The sequence below is a fragment of the Lacerta agilis genome, chromosome 1 (genome assembly GCF_009819535.1).
Source record: "Lacerta agilis isolate rLacAgi1 chromosome 1, rLacAgi1.pri, whole genome shotgun sequence".
NCBI classification, from domain to species: Eukaryota; Metazoa; Chordata; class Lepidosauria; order Squamata; family Lacertidae; genus Lacerta; species Lacerta agilis.
In genome coordinates this window covers 44,177,486-44,195,442 of record NC_046312.1, presented here as the reverse complement: position 1 = coordinate 44,195,442, position 17,957 = coordinate 44,177,486, and the positions used below count along the sequence as shown (strand labels likewise).

The window sequence follows — 17,957 nt, the reverse complement described above, 5'->3', positions numbered from 1 at the left end:
GAAACTAACTGAACAGAAGGATAATTTAGAGGCCGGCTGTGCTGCTGCAATGCTATTGAAATATGCCAGATTACTCCTGTGTAAGTGATCTGTGAATCATCACTATAGAACTGCGTATCTTATGTTGACCTTTACTTCTAGGATCCCCTCTTTGAAGTGGCTCTGCTGTAGAAGTCCTAATGTAGTCGTGCATTAGGCTAAGGAACAGAGCTGTTTAGAGATGTCTGCGCAAATGAAAGGAAACAGATGTTTATGGCAAACTGTCTTTCTTACTGACAGCTTGAATAGAGTGTGGCAATTGCTATTAATTGTAACAAAGAAAGGAGGTGTTGCCTCTTAAGTGAACACTTCCTCCAATTGTGAATTAACTCTATTAGGATAACTGAACACATGGCATTACTTTGGGTACCGTTTGGATGAACTGAAATTATTCCATGGAATTGAAAATTTCGGGGAGGAGATGTGATTTTTTACATTGCAAGCTGAAAATGCCTCCCATGCTTCTCCCTCACCTTTCCTCTTTTTGAATTCTCTTACTTTAGGCTGCTTCCCTGTAAGAACAAGGGAGTGATGCCATTTTTAAATCGGTCAAAGTCGGCTTTGGAACAAGAGCTCACGGCTCTAATTAGCGGTAGCGAACTGACTCTGCTAATAATGTCGGAGCCATGTATAATCTTTCACCAGTTTCTTCCTGAAACAGTCCCCTAGCTACTATCTTCATCTTATCAGTGTAATTGCAGCAGAAGTCTGCCGATATTGATTTTAAACCTCTTGTGGAAGGTGGTGGTTGCTTTTTTTATTTAAAAAAAAATACCTTCCATAGTCTTTCAACGGACTGCTTGTTACTGAGTCACCATATAAATGGTGTTCACAGGTAACCAAATGTCCTCAGTGGATTAGAGCTTTAGCTGTGCATGTCAAACTGCGCCCCTTCCCTTGTTTAGTTTATCAGCATATGGATGAATAACTGACACCTGGGTGATTATAAGGGGTTTTGGGGATTGGCTGTAGCTCAGTGGCAGAGGCACATGTTTTGCATGCAGAAAGCTCCAGGTTCAACCCCTGGCATCTCCATGCAGGGCTGGAAAAAAACTTCTTTGAAACCCTGTCAGTCAGTGTAGACAATACTGAGCTTGATGGACCAGTGACCTGGCAGCTTGCTATGTTTCCATGTAGGTTAGAAATTTGAGTAGTTTTAATTGTTGTAACCTGTCCTGGGACTTTAGGGTAAAAGGTGGGTAGTAGCAGTAACAACAACAACAACAACAAAATGTAGCTCTTGCATCTTCAAAGGGGAGCTTGCAGGACTATTTAAATTTTGAACAGAAACTATAACCAAATATATTAGTATAAATGTGGTACAATATGTTGTTCCTGTGCACTGGTTCCGTGAGAATGAGGGATAAGACATAGGAACTGGGTGAATACAAATGACCATTTACCAAATGGTAATGGTCAGGTCTCCATGGTGCTTGAAGCAAGCTTATCTTTTTAAAAATAAAAATAAATAAATGCCATGCTTATTTCTCTTCAGAGTAATTTAACGCTTAGGACCTGGGCTAGTTCAGTTGGCAGAGCATGAGACTCTTAATCTCAGGGTTGTGGGTTCGAGTCCCACATTGGGCAAAAGATTCCTGCATGGCAGAGGGTTGGACTAGATGACCCTTGTGGTCCCTCCCAACTCTACAATTCTATGATTCTGTAACAGGGGAAACATGTGAATAAAAGACATTATTTCCTTTTAGCAATGTCAAAGGGCACATTCATACCATATATTTAAAGCTCCTATGATACCACCTGGGACAGCCCTGGCTGTAAGCAGCCTTATCTGAATTGCAGTCTGGAGGAAGCCAGAGCTTAAAACAAGAGCAGGCATTGTTCTGTCGATCAGTTAAATATAAGAGGCAGGCATGACCAAACCAGCGCCTTCATATAGTTTGTACTTTGCTGTTTGCACTTGACAAGAGGACAGCGCTCTTTTGAAGTGATGTCCAGACCAAGTCTGGTTTTAAGATAAATAACAACAAGCCCATCAACAGTTATCAGAGCACCTGGACAGCAGGCCGAGCAGACCTACACAGGTCACATGGCCACTGCCTTCCCCATTACAGGCAGGTATTTTTTTTCCTATTTACACTATAGCAATCGTTTCTGTATTTGCATTTTGATTTATGATATTTGAGCACCCTGGTGACAATAGGCGTGATACAGGGCAAGAGATCTAGCTTCCAAGAATGCATCACCTGCCACCGCAGTGTGCTCCTTGGAGGCCAGATCAGCCACCTCCTCTGCAGCCCCCCCCCCAATCCTGCTTCTATAGCAACATCTTGGTGAGTAAAAGGCACTGCTGGCCCCCTTCCACTCTTGTTCCCCATGTAAATCAGGATATAAATCATCATCACCCCCTTATTTTTTATTCACTCACCCCTTCTTCCCTGCCTGGGGTGAGGGCATTTTGTGGTTCGCCTCAGGTTCCAAAATGTCTTGGGCTGGCCTTGGTGTCATACGTTTTCTGCTGCCTATATCAAGAGCCTTGTCTATGCATTATCAACCAATGTTTTGAGCATGCTTCAGACCTTGCCTGCTGTGGCGTTTGCCCTCTTATGCTAGTGATGTCATACTGGGAAGAGAGTGAAAGAGTTAAATGACTGTCCAATGAAAACCCAGGGGGGCGGAGTTAACTGCGATATAAGATTGAAGCACAGGGGTGGGTTTGGGGGAGTCTGTGTCAGTTTAGTCAGAGAGTCAGAGTCGGAGTCAGTGTGAGAATTTTAGTCAGTCAGACAGCGTGTGAGAGTCTGAGTTGAGAACCTAGACAGTTCGGTTGGGAACTGGGAGGTGGTTGGTTTGACTGGGATCTTGTGGGTGGAAGGCATAGGAAGGTATAGGAACTAGCGATGAGATATTGACAGGATATTATCTAGGAACTTAAGTGAAGAACTGTATTCAAAACCATAAGCTTGTTACTGTGTGAGAAATAAACTCGATCTCCTTTGTTCAATTTTAAAAACCTGACTGGACTCGGTGATTACCAGGGAGGACCTGGTTGGTGGCAGTGGGATAGTGGTACTGTGGTGGCACAGGGATCAATACTCCGTTAAACAACCGGGGACCCTGTGTGAATGCCACACCTACGGTACCTCTTGGTTTTGTGAGCCTGCAAGCTGACACAGTGAAGAGTTATTTCTTCTTCCTCACTGGTTCTGCCCTGGTTGGCATAGCTGTAGATTGCAATGCTGGCCTCCCCTTTCCATTAAGCCCCACCACTGCCTTCCAGAGGTTAAGATCACAGTCAAAGTGTATAGTCCAGGCACCCCCAAACTCGGCCCTCCAGATGTTTTGAGACTACAATTCCCATCATCCCTGACCACTGGTCCTGTTAGCTAGGGATGATGGGAGTTGTAGTCCCAAAACATCTGGAGGGCCGAGTTGCCTATGCCCAGTATAGTCCAGGATACATGGGGTGGATAGCCTATGCCATGTGTGACCATTAAGCATGCTATCCTTCTGTAACTACACTTCACAATCTTAAAACCTTAAAAAAACTCCCCTTTAAGCTATTTTTGTGAATAACTATTCTAATTATAACAGTGGTGTGATTATTGCTAAATTCCCCAATGCAAGCTAGACAATCATGACCATTGCAATAATGCCTGTGGTGCACAATCATTTCCAGTGAAGATTTTGTGAATCTTTTGTGACTGTGAGACACATGCGCACAAGCAGATTTGCTAATACCCTTGCCCCTCCATAGAAGTACACACACACACACACACACACACACACACACACTCTTACGCACTTGAAATTTGGGGCCCACAGCTTTCCCAGGTCCTGTATCTGCATATTTTCCAAAGGGAAAGTTTCCAGAAACAAACCTTTCACAACAGACAGGTGTGTGAGGATTCTCATTCGTGGCACGGCCCTGTTCTGTTTCATGGATTCAAAGAATTTATTTCCCCAAACTGATTGCGTACACTTTTGTATCTTTACAGTGCAACTGCTCTCAAGATGTTACTAGTATTTCTTTACTGAAGCTGTGCCCCAAACATTTTTCTGTAACATGTTTCACCCATTACACCAAATTTTATTTTAGAACTGAAGGACATCTCACTCTTCCTAATTAGGATGTTTGTTCTGATTTTAAATCATGCAAGCTGGGCACAACATGTGATTGTCTAATGCAGATGCAGGTCTTTTCAATGTAATTAGCCCAGGGGTGCTCAGGTAAGTGCTGGTCTGCATAATTAGTCACAAGATGCAGCACATGCACATCATTTGAATGGCGATTCCCATTAACTTGGGGTGTGTGTGTGAAGGGACCTTGGCCTTTAGGAGTTGGCTCCTATGAATTAGCCCAAGTAAGCAACAATGTTGTCAGAAATGGATGTCACTTGTTGCTTGTTGGTGGGTGCCTGTCAGTTGGATATTTTGGGGGATATAAATATATCCGCTGCTGACTCTAAACTAGAGCTGACTAATCACACAAACTGATATATTTACGTCTCCCAAAAATGTAAGCACCATTTAGTACTTGATAGTCTTTAATATTTATCAATCCAACATGTTAGAAGCCGTCAGAATCCTGTTACAGCAATAGTTGGTGCAGTTTACGTATTACAAATGAAGCCCACCTAATTTAATGTTCTGTAGCTTGTGATGTATATTACAGCTATTCTTTCCAATGATGAAGCACTTTCATTACAGGATATCCTTGGACTAGGCATTCAGCCAGCTAGATCACTTTGCTTTAGCGGGATTTTGACAATCATTGTAATACAGCTACCTAGCTTCTATAATAACTGTCTTCTCCACTGAGAGTGTCCTTTGGCGTAGAACAGAAGATGGAGGGTTGTTTTTTTAATGTTAAATTTTGTTTACTTACTTTAATTTAAAAAAAAGTGACAGAAAAATAAACTCTTTAAGGGCCAACAAATGTATTTAATAAAATAGGTACATCTAGCCACTCTATCCATATCTTATACATTTATTGAACAATAAGCTCAGTGCTGTGCCAAAATAAACCATCATGTAAAGTTTGTGTGAAGCATTAGTGCAGGGAGCTGTACTTCAGCAACCTCTGGAGGGCCAAAGATTCTCCACACCCACACTAGGGTCTGTCGCAGAAAACAAACTTTCTCTTGTGGAAGACTGGCTCTAGTTAAGGTTTGCATGCTAATGAAACTGACTGGGCGTAACTTCCCTGCACGTATATATGTCTAAGTGTGTTTGATTTGCTGCCTCTGTAGCTGTGTCCTCTCTGATCTGAGTTCATGCAAAAAGGCACCTTGTTCCTCAGTTACTACAACTAGAAGTTTTTTTTGCACTTAGATCAGTATGGGAACAACTGTGGAGACAAAGAGCACAGATATGCATAAAGAATTTCAGTGTTCGAAATGTGATATTTTCCCATTGGGCACCAAGCTCCTATTCATCTGCCATTGGGAGTACAAAATATTCTGAAGGCTGCCACGTAAAACAGCTCCAAGAAGGTGAGACTCTTCCACTTATCAGAATCTTAATGTTCTTGCACTTCCCCTAGCATCTTCCTTATATAACAAAGCTATTTGTAACTGTAAAATGCATATATTAAAATATAACAAACAAGTATGAGGCTTTAAAGTGTTATAATTAATCCTTATTAGGTAAGCTTGTAAGGTAGGTCAACATTACTACATCTTTTGCCCCATATTAGGGGTTAGTCCTGTTCCAACATTACCCAGCTTCCCCACATCCAGTGTTCATCTGTTCACCTATTAGTCATGTAATCTTTGTGCATAGAATTCCTCCTGCAGACATCAAGAATCAGGGAAGCCTCATGACAGGGGTGTGTGTTCATTTAAAATACACTTCTTAAAATACACACGTTCTACAGGCTTGACATATTGTAGTTGCTTCCAACTGAGCCTCCACGAGCACACAATTTATCTTGGTCTTTCAGCACCAATCCTTTTCCTCTGCATCTTGGATCTGGCCCAAATAATTTTGGACAGACTTAGGCATAGATCATGTGCCCACCCCCTCCCACAAACTCTCAACTCTGTGTAATTGCTTCCTGACATAGTTGCTGGAATTGCCTCCCAACCTGTCTACTGGAATCTTTCTTATACAGTACATTTCAACAATGGGTGTAGGCAGGGGGGGCAGTTGCCCCCCCACCAATAAAAATCAATACAAACCTGAGGTTCTGACCCCCCCCCAACAAAAGCCTGCCCCTCTAACAAAAATCCTGGCTATGCCCATGGGTACCCTAGGGTTGGGGGGGCAAGAGAGTCATTGTGCCCATTAAGGTATGAAAGCAAGTCAGGCATAAATAGAGCCAATTCTATACACCAAGCTGCAATGAAAGTACAAATAAATGATTCATTAATACATTTCTTGCCAATTTTCATTACAACTGGCGTGGAGAATATTATGTAAACTGGGTATCTCCAACCTTTTCAAACCCAGGGTCCAGGTTTAACCCAAACATGCATTTGGAGACCCATTTCGTAACCCTTTGCCACATATTTCCACGGTGATAGTGTTATGACCCATTTTGGATCCAGCTGCAACTCACTAGTGGGTCACCACCCACCAATTGAAGACCTCTGATGCAAACCATTATATTACTGTACAGTACCACCAAACAGTAGTAATGTACGGAAGTGAGAGCTGGACCATAAAGAAGGCTGATCGCCGTAGAATTGATGCTTTTGAATTATGGTGCTGGAGGAGACTCTTGAGAGTCCCACGGACTGCAAGAAGATCAAACCTATCCATTCTTAAAGAAATCAGCCCTGAGTGCTCACTAGGAGGACAGATCCTGAAGTTGAGGCTCCAGTACTTTGGCCACCTCATGAGAAGAGAAGACTCCCTGGAAAAGACCCTGATGTTGGGAAAGATGGAGGGCACAAGGAGAAGGGGACGACAGAGGATGAGATGGTTGGACAGTGTTCACGAAGCTACTAACATGAGTTTGGCCAAACTACGAGAGGCAGTGAAGGATAGGCATGCCTGGCGTGCTCTGGTCCATGGGGTCACGAAGAGTCGGACACGACTGAACGACTGAACAACGAACACCACCAAACAGTAAATACATGAATGCAAGGCATAAACAAGTTGTTAACTTCATACACAATTCTCCTTTGTAACCAGAAAGAGCCCCAACCCCCCCCAACCCCACAAAGTGTTTTTTTTTTTTTTTAGGTTTTGTATGATATCATGGTAGGAAGGATATACGGTGAATTTAGTGATAGCCAGTTCACTGAAAAATAACATTATAGTGATTAATCACGCAAGAGTCAATGTTTTCGTTCCCTATTAAATGAAATGAAAAATTGTTTCGCCTTCTGGGAAGCAGAGTCCTCAATCAAATTTCTGTAATCCGAACTTCTCCCTGTTCAGCTGACATCAGTGCTAATCCTACTGGATGTTCTTGCAACACATACTTCTTTTTATAAGTTCCAACTTTGAAAATGACCTCTCATCAGACATAACAGTTACAGTGAGAATAATTTGAAGTACTACACATAAATTGGGGGCAAATAACTTGACTGTTACCCTCACAAATCAGTTGAGGGGCGGCCAAGGGCGTTTTTCTTGAACTCGGGAACCAGCTCTTGGATCTCAGCAGCACAGCAGCTAAGCCACCCAGCAAGGTGATGTGATTTGGCTTCAGTTTTGGAAGCATGTTCAAATGCTAGCAGTGGCTGCTAGCCATGATGGCTGTGTCTGACCTCCACTGCCAGTGCTGTTGTGCTCAAGTCTAGCTTGCAGGCTTCTCACAGGCATCTGGCTGGCCACTGTGTAAACAGGATGTTGGACTAGATGGGCCCTTGGACCAATCCAGCAGGACTCATCTTATGTTCTTAAATCCTGAACGTTTATGAAATGAAAATGTTACATAATTCTACTATATTATTATTATTACCTTGTTGAGGCCTATTTAGGCTGTTGTTCAGACTGTGTCTAGATTACCCTAGGCCAGGGGTCAGCAAACCTTTTCAGCAGGGGGCCGGTCCACTGTCCCTCAGACCTTGTGGGGGGCCGGACTATATTTTGAAAAAAATAAATAATGAATGAATTCCTATGCCCCACAAATAACCCAGAGATACATTTAAAATAAAAGCACACATTCTACTCATGTAAAAACACCAGGCAGGCCCCACAAATAACCCAGAGATGCATTTTAAATAAAAGGACACATTCTACTCATGTAAAAACACGCTGGTTCCTGGGCTGTCCGTGGGCCACATTTAGAAGGCGATTGGGCCGCATCTGGGCCCCGGGCCTTAGCTTTGGGACCCCTGCCCTAGGCATTACCTGGCTGGTTCCATCACAAATGAGATACATAAATAGTTAAAAGTCCAGTGGAAATGCATGTGGTTCTATGAGCAGGTTCCATTCTTCACGATTAACTATCATTTCTCCACTCTTGGCGTTCTTCTGATCATTACAGAACGAAAACAGGTGGGTGGTTGAAGTGTTTCTGGGCTCTCTCTGCCTGCGATTCAAAGACCCCTGGATTTCTCACTCCCAGGCCTCATTAACCGCATGTGCTAAAAATCATTAAAGCCTGGCAGTTAATTTGAAATAAACTAAAATTAATCCCCGTGGAGGAAGCAGAATTTCTCACCCATGAAGGGTAATTATTGTGTTGCTTTTCATTGTGGAAAGAATCTCATTTTGTTCCTTTTCAGCACAATAGCTCTAACAGCATCTGTAGAAGAGTTGTTAGAAAAAGGAACATTGGGCTTACTCCCAGGTAAATGTGGGAGCAGGGGTGGGGATCTGGCCGCTGGGCCAGATCATTAACTCAACCACCCTTCACGGGCCAATTATGATAGGTTCCCAGCTGCCAATCACCAGATATCACAATGGCATTAGGTGATCTTTTTTTGCCCACTGAAGTCTTGCAGAGAACTTCGTAAGATCCCTGCTCAGGACCTGATAATCATTTGATTATTGGGTCTTGCTCAGCTCCTTTCAAAGCACAGAGCAAGAGAGTGCTTTGAAGGACTTCCAAAGACCTGCCCATCAGCGGATTGTGAGGCCATGAACTCCTTTCAAAGCACTATCTCGTGGAGCACTTTGCACATAGGGCTAGGCAGTTGATCAGAGGTGCCTCCAACCCTCCCTTTCACCTGAACCAAATTTTGACCTGCCTTGCACCAGATGCCATCATGGGTTGGGCCAGGTGGGCATTGCCTGCCCCAAAGGGCCTTGTGAGCCTAATTAGACTCAGGGTATGGAGGATTTAGACAGCGTTCTTGAAGCGACTGGCATGAGTTTGGCCAAACTGCGGGAGGCAGTGGAGGATAGGGGTGCCTGGTGTGCTCTGGTCCATGGGGTCACGAAGAGTCGGACACGACTGAACGACTGAACAACAACAAATGGAGGATTTTAGCCTCAATAATAGTAATGATAATAACGCTTCAACAAATGGCTATTAAGCGGGAAGGAGAAATGAAATAAAGAATCAGAGAGCCAGTGTGATGTAGTGGTTAAGAGAGTAGACTCGTAATCTGGTGAACCGGGTTCGCTTCTCCGCTCCTCCACATGCAGCTGCTGGGTGACCTTGGGCTAGTCACACTTCTTTGAAGTCTCTCAGCCCCACTCACCTCACAGAGTGTTTGTTGTGGGGGAGGAAGGGAACAGAGAATGTTAGCTGCTTTGAGACTCCTTCGGGTAGTGATAAAGTGGGATATCAAATCCAAACTCTTCTTCTCAAGCTTGCCCTTGCAGGGTGAGAGGTTTTGAGATAGAATGACTCCTTTTCTTTGACCTCCCCCTTTTAAAAATACAAGCAATACAAGTTTTCTGCCTTCTTGTAGGGTAGTTTTTAAATCTGGTCTCATCCTTAAGCAGGCTGGAAGACCAATGTCCCATTCTATCGCTCCCCAAAAGCCTCATGGTAGAGGGCTCTGAGCCTGTGTCCAGGGACCTGTTCTTTTTATATCTGTTCGGAAATATTACACTTTTATAAATAATAAATGATTGTAACCTTTACTGAAAAACTGTTTGGAGCTGTTGTTCCTTCTTTTAAGAAAAGTATATAAAAAAATGAGCTCCTGCTTTAAGGACCTCAGTACCTAAGTACTTACTGGCCATTTGCAGAGGTTTTCAAACGTTTAAGAATTCTGGCCATTAATGGGCTGTGGGTTTTATTGCAAAATCTTGTTTTGGATCCAGACTTTTAAATTACAGCCATTTCTCCACATTAGCAGTAGCTGAGTCAAGGGATTTGGTGCTTTGAGTGTCTTTCCAATTTCCACATTTGGAAGACTTTGGCTCAAGAGAACAGAGATGGTCAGAGACAGGGAGACAATGCAAACTCCCCTGTGGGGAGCAGCCTCTTCCTAGGGCAGCTTGGCTGTCTGCATCAGTCTGCCAAAGAGGAAGGAGAATTTTCCCACACAGCAGGTGCAGCTGTGTGTGGAGGAAAATGGTCCACTCTAAACCACCCAAGTGTTATACCAAATAACGCGCAGCTTTTGGAAGAACGTGGCATTAACTCCATATGCTACATGAGGCTCCTACAGCCTGGAACTCTCTGCCCCTTGACATTAGGCAGGTGCTTTTCAGTATTCTTTTTGGAGCCTGATGAAAACTTTGCTGCCCAGACGTGTAAAGTTGATGTGCATTTTCATCTGTCACTTTAGCTCACCTAGGGAGGCTCACCTGGTGCCTTCATTATACACTTTTGGGTGCCAGGCAAAAACATTCATCTTCAACCAGACCTTTGGTTGATTCCTTTGTGGGAGGTGGGGTTATTTGTTTGTTTTGTTTTCATTCTTATTTTCATTATGTATTGTGTTTTTTATGTTGTATTTTTAGGCTGTGAATGGCCCTGAGATCTTCAGATGAAGGGTGGTATTGTTGTTGTTGTTCAGTCGTTCAGTCGTGTCCGACTCTTCATGACACCATGGACCAGAGCACGCCAGGCACGCCTATCCTTCACTACCTCTCGCAGTTTGGCCAAACTCATGTTAGTAGCTTCGAGAACACTGTCCAACCATCTCATCCTCTGTCGTCCCCTTCTCCTTGTGCCCTCCTTGTGCCCTCCATCTTTCCCAACATCAGGGTCTTTTCTAGGGAGTCTTCTCTTCTCATGAGGTGGCCAAAGTACTGGAGCCTCAACTTCAGGATCTGTCCTTCTAGTGAGCACTCAGGGCTGATTTCTTTAAAAATGGATAGGTTTGATCTTCTTGCAGAGAAGAAAAGCAGTGTTTATGACCAATCATGAATTTGAATCATGTAGCATCAAGGAAGCTGCAGTATTCTTTTACTGCTCTTTTCACTAAAAATTGCACTGAAATTATCTTGCCATTACACATAATGTCAACCAGCAGTTACCTGCCCTTTTCAGTTGTTGAGGCTACCTGTGCACTTAGTTATGACTGCTGCGGTTGCCTAATAAGATTTTATTATGATAATTTATCACCAATGTTCCAGAGTTGGATCTGAATTTAACAGTAGTAGTAGTAGTAGTAGTAGTAGTATTTTGATTCTTTGATCTGACTCTTCACCCTAAAGATATATTTATTTTTAATTAAGGCTGTTCAGCTTCCTAACGGCATTTAAATATTATGAGTTCGGGAGCAAAACAGAGAAATAGGAATACCTGCTTCCAGCCAGACTTCAGTACCCTGTTTTGCATTAGAATTCAGAGATTCCCTGCATAGGGTTATAAAAACAGAGGAAGCAGGACAAGCATCAGTTTATTATAGGTCTCCCAAGGCAGCTGATGAATTATAGAGTCATCCTAAGAAACAGAAGACATTAAATAAGCCGATGATGAAATACATGCAAACGCATAACTCCAGTTTGCTCCAAGCTACAAAATGATTGTTTCCTGCCCTTCTTTTGAGGGTTGGCATAAACACATTTGGATGTATTTTAACACTCCAAGATACAGACTTGGGTGTGTGGTTTCTCCCCCCCCCTTTATTATGTGCTTGACTGCTTCTGTATGTAGATTGCTGCCACCTTCCCCTGATTTTCTTTAAAAATGTTAAGTGGAAGCACTCATGCTGAAGACAATTCTTTTCAGAATTAGGTTTGATGCAGATACAGTGGTGCCCCGCTACACGAATGCCTCGCTAGACGAAAAACTCGCTAGACGGAGTCTCCTTCTTTGGAGGTCTTTAAGCAGAGGCTTGACAGCCATCTGTCAGGAATGCTTTGATGGTGTTTCCTGCTTGGCAGGGGGTTGGACTGGATGGCCCTTGTGGTCTCTTCCAACTCTATGATTCTATGATTCGCTAGCGGAAGGCTGCCCCGCAAGACAAAAAAGTCAATGGGGCTGCCTCGCAAGACGAAAAAAAAAAAAATTCCGGCGCGAAAACCTCCGCGCTGCATTGCCGCTTTGCTAGACAAAAAAATCACTCTACAAAGACACTCATAGAACGAATTATTTTCGTCTAGCGGGGCACCACTGTATAGTGTGTTCATCTTTTAGCTACTTTTCTATATATCTTAGCAGTTGTTGTTGTTGTTTAGTCATTTAGTTGTGTCCGACTCTTTGTGACCCCGTGGACCAGAGCATGCCAGGCACTCCTGTCTTCCACTGCCTCCCGTAGTTTGGTCAGACTTATGTGGTAGTTTCGAGAACACTGTCCAACCATCTCGTCCTTTGTCGTCCCCTTCTCCTTGTGCCCTCCATCTTTCCCAACATCAGGGTCTTTTCCAGGGAGTCTTCTCTTCTCATGAGGTGGCCAAAGTACTGGAGCCTCAACTTCAGGATCTGCCCTTCCAGTGAGCACTCAGGGCTGATTTCTTTAAGGATGGTTAAGTTTGATCTTTTTGCAGTCCATGGGACTCTCAAGAGTCTCCTCCTGCACCATAATTCAAAAGCATCAATTCTTCAGCGACCAGCCTTCTTTATGGTCCAGCTCTCACTTCCATACACCACTAATCTCAGCAGTAAGATTGCCATATTGAAAACTCCATCATATGGGGCATTTACAGCTGTAGGGGAAATGCAGTTGCAATTTATCTACTCCTGGCTAATATTATTCGGATTTATTAAATTTCTATACTACCCATCATCCGAGGATCACAAAGCAGTATAAAAACACAGAAATACACAACATAGTAACAAACAAAACCACTGAGTCCACAGTCTAGAGCTGCCTTCCCCAAGGGGTGACTTCCAGATATTTTGGACTACAACTCACACCCATTATATTCCAGAACAACTGGAGCCTGATTTAGGCTGGCTTTCAGCAAAGAAGTAGGGCTTTTCAGTATACCAAATATAACTAGGAAGTGTGCTTTTCCTCACTGTGAACTGCTTGTGGCAGAAATCTGAGCAGCATGTAAAGGAGGTGGAGACATGAGTGACACAGAGGTTAGAGAGAAGCCGTCTCGTCATGTACTGAAGAGGTGCAAGAAGAATATGGAGCAGGAGCTGCACAATGCTGAGAATTTCAATCCACCCCAAGGCAGCACTCGAAACAGAAAAGAGGTTTCTGGATTTTAAAACACAGCTGATGTTAACCCCTTTAACGGAAGGCATATCAGAAAGAGCTTTGTGTCTTAACTGCATTCATGTGAAGGTGGCGGAAAGCCCCAAGAATATGGAATTCCCTTCTCAGAGACATGTGTTTGGCACCATCTATTACACTTTCCACTGGTTCCTAAAAATGCATCTCTTTACTCTGGCCTTTGAATTATTATTATTTTTTAAAGTGATGTTGTCGGTGTCTTCTCTGTATGGATTACTGATTTTGGAATTGGTTTATGGGTGGTGTTTTATTGTTTTTCTATGTTTTTATAAGCTGCAACCTATCTTTGGACCCTCTGAGGAAGGAAAAAGGAAAAGTCTAAACCAGAGAGATTCAATGCGGTATCCTCCCAAATCTTATTCAACTCCAGCATCCATCAGGAACAGCCAGCATTTCAAATGGCCTGGAAGTCGTCACCAAAGTCATGTCTACTAGCATAATAGCATATTCATGCACACTCATAACTAATGGAATAAATATAACCACATCTCAGTTTACTGGTTAGCCTTCCTCAGAGATTTGGAGGCAAAGATGTGGGGGAAACTGTATTAAATGTTTTGGCACCAAATTTCAGGATGTATTATGGGTATGATGGACAGGCTCCATTTTGGATATAGTTGGATACACCAGTTTTCTAGCAGTTTAGATTGACCCCAAGTTTGCCATCAGAACAGACTGATTCACATTCCAGGAAACAGCAGGTGTAGCCCAGATAGAGTTTCACACCTATTGTCTCAGCCACACTTCTTGCCAGTCTGATGTGTTAACAAGCCATAAACATGTCTTGTTAAACTGGGAGGTTAAGGGACACCAGCGCACTTATTGGTGGTAGTCTCCTTACATGCCTCTTTGTACCTTCAGCAGTTAACAAAACATCAGGAAAGGCTAGGTTTAAAGCTAGCTTCCCGAATGGGCAGAACCAAATCTGGGCATGAGCTTAAATCACCCCATGAATGTGCTAATTGCAGGTGCAAGATCAGCCAGCCCAGTGTCCCTGACTATATCTTTGGTTAATGTATGTCAGCTGAATTGTGTTCATCAGTGTGAGTCAGAGACTGTGTTATGTTTTGAATTGCTGGAGTTTATTTGGAGCAATGGAGACACATTGTTCTAGTATGGATCTATAGATATCTGTATCTTCAAAAGCCTACAAGCTGTATATATCTTATGTCCATAACTGTTTTACTGAGCCTTATCTTCTGCAGCAATAAACTATTTGGACCTGCTGCTGCTGCTGGTGGTTTTGGGAGCAACTTCCACTGCATAGGCATCTCATATCAGATCCCCAACAAAGTCTACAAGTACCACTAAACCTGATGGGCCAAGACTACCCCTTGGGTGGGGTGGGGGGGGGAAAGGTAGCCTCCCAAAGTTCCCTTCTGAGAGAAATAGTTTTTTCTCTCTCTCTATTTGGGTGGGAGAAGAAAAATCACTTACTCTAGAGCAGGCATAGGCAAACTTGGCCCTCCAGATGTTTTGGGACTACAACTCCCATCATCCCTAGCTAACAGAACCAGTGGTCAGGGATGATGGGAATTGTAGTTCCAAAACATCTGGAGGGCCAAGTTTGCCTATGCCTGCTCTAGAGAGACGGCTTCTATCATGTTGCATATCCAGATATGCTTGTACTGACTTTAGTAAGGTTTAGTATTGGGTCAGCAAAGTACCAACAGTTTGGAGCTGGAGTAGAAAAGCTACATTTGGTTTCTTTTCTAAATTGCCAGCATTTCTTGAATCCTTTGCATCTCTGTGCTTCCAAAAGAAAAGAAAAGAAAATCCTATTAATCAGGCTTGGTGGTGTCAGCTGAGTGGAGTTCTGCATGCTAACTAATACACACCTGTATGCTTATACTCTGAAGATAAGGTCTTCTCAGTCTTATTTAGTATGACCTCCTCTATAGACCATTCATATGTCTAGGCCCCAGATATTCAAATGGTCTGAAGACCCTATCCAGCGTTTGCAGTCATGTCTCCAGGTAAGCAAATATTTGAGGGGGGGGGGGGGAAGTGTCCATATGAATGTTTTGTTTTTCATGCTTTGTCTGTATGGTAAATTGATTTACTTCACTGAGAAAACATGGAACTGGTTGTTACTGGAGATTGTAAGCTGCTTTGTGAAGGAAGTTCCTCAAAAAGCAGGGTATACATTTTTAAATAAACGGTACTAACTGGAAGAATCTTGCCCATTACATGACATGAAATTGAACTCCATAAACATTTGTATTGATTGACAAATATTACCAAGTTTTCAGATTTCAGCTTACATGTTGAAGGCTTGTAATTCAGCATCTTCTGGAAACTGTCAAAATAAGCAATATATTTTGTGATAGGTTTGTGACTCTGCATATATTGGATCGTTTGAAGACCCCTCCCCCATCCATTCTTTAAGGGACCTCTCCCAATTACCTTTCATATTTTAGGAAATATTCTACCTTCTCATCAGAAAAACTACCAGCCTCCTACATGACAACTTTTGGTAGCTGTGAAAACATCCCACTCACCATTTCTTCTTTCGGCCAAGTGTAAATCTGTTTCTCAAGGCAGGAACATTTGCTGTCAAGAACTAAGTCAATCAAACAAGTGAAAACTTGCAATTCAGAAGAAAGGAGCACTTAATTAAAGTGAAAGGTAGAACAAAGAAAAGGAAAAGTTTTTAATACAATAGAAAGTAACAGATGAAATCAACAGGAAATTGTTCCACTAAACAGATTGGAAGAATTAGTTTGAAATTTGAACACACAGTGCTCACCATGTTAAACCATAATACTGTGTTATTCTACTACAGGCAAGCCTAAATTATGCACCCTTATCTAGTAGAATATAGGCGAGGTCAGAACTACAAAGAAAAAATGGCTAACTGCCCATTTTTTTAAAAAACAACAACACAGGACTTGACTTACTCTCAGTGGTTCCTTTTACTTGCTCCTGACCAGTGATTATCTCACTTTGTTGCAAGGAATTGTTTTTAAAGCAGCAATATTTAATCCTGAGGAAACTCATCTATATATATAAAAATGTAAACTGTCCATGTCCGTTGGTTTCCACTTTTCACCGAAACCGTTTGAGTGACAGTGATGAAACTTGGACACAACGCCACATGCCACTATGGGAGTGTTCCTAGCTACATGGGGTATACAAATGTCACACCTACGCAAGGTAAAAAACAACAACAACCCTTTTTGGACCTCAAAACTCAGCCAGCAGACCCTGCCGGGCATGCTGGGAAAAGAACCAACAGGAGAGGTAACGAAGCACCGCCCTCTAGCGACGGCTATACTGGTACTGCAGCTACAAAAGCTTCCCCCTGCCGAACTCCGCCGTCACCCCCACCAACGTCTCCTCCTCCTACAGGCCGAACCTCAACATTCTTGCCAAACCCCGCCACACACGCCGCAACCACCACCGCTGCAAGAAAAGGCAGCCTGTCTGCGGATTGGACCTACAGACAAATTGCTTCTCACATGGACAGCTGTATGTTGCATGTTGGAGAGTTGGAAAAGCAGAAAATCTCTGTATCTTAACAAACAATGGAAAAACAAAAAACATCAACTACCTTAATCCTTTCTTCCTAATTTCACACACATAGCCACAGCGACGCGTGGCGGGCCAGCTAGTAGAAGAAGAAGAAGAAGAGTTTGGATTTGATATCCCGCTTTATCACTACCCAAAAGAGTCTCAAAGCGGCTAACATTCTCCTTTCCCTTCCTCCCCCACAACAAACACTCTGTGAGGTGAGTGGGGCTGAGAGACTTCAGAGAAGTGTGACTAGCCCAAGGTCACCCAGCAGCTGCATGTGGAGGAGCGGAGACACGAACCCGGTTCCCCAGATTACGAGTCTACCGCTCTTAACCACTACACCACACTGGCTATAAAACATGCTCTCTCGTGACACAAGATTAAGTAGAACAGACAATGTAATTTATGAAGTTAGCTCAAATCATGTTTCAACACCAGTGAGGCTTTTCTAGCCAATGAATATCAATTAGTCACGTGGATTTATTCTCAACTGCCAAATTCAGTAGCTTAGAAAAGGATTAATGCAACCACTCGCACCCTGGTTTCTTTCATTTGTGGGCCCAAACTTCATCCTCTTCTAGAACTGAGAGGTCAATAAAACAACCCTCACATCTTTAGAAATCAACTGTTCATTATGGCCCGGCTCATATAGCGATGGAGTCTGTTGACTGATGACGATAATAAACTTCTGTCCCACTTTTCCTCCCAAAGGAGCCCAGGGTGGCCACCAACAAAGTAGTAAAACAGTACAGTTAAAACTAAAATAACATATTTACAACATTTTTTAAAAGTTAAGAAATCTAAAAATATTTAAAAACAACCAAGAGCATATTAAAACTTATTAAGCACTGCCTTTTGATATTCATCTGTTTTCACATACAGTCTTTAAGCTACAAAGCTGAACTAGATGCCAATTAGTGAAAGATTACACTTTTTCTTTAAAATATAAGA

At 42.8% G+C, this 17,957-nt stretch overlaps 1 protein-coding gene and 1 long non-coding RNA gene across 2 annotated transcripts in view; one reads left to right on the top strand and one right to left on the bottom strand.

Moving 5' to 3' along the window:
* The window catches only part of RGS6 (regulator of G protein signaling 6), a 194,793-nt gene that overhangs the window by 37,708 nt on the left and 139,128 nt on the right, over positions 1–17,957 (top strand).
* On the bottom strand, positions 11,685–16,290 carry LOC117045452. Its single transcript, XR_004426429.1, has 4 exons — positions 16,240–16,290; positions 15,992–16,101; positions 15,755–15,789; positions 11,685–11,746 (listed from the first exon to the last, which is right to left on the bottom strand). It is a non-coding gene; the product is annotated as an uncharacterized LOC117045452 (long non-coding RNA).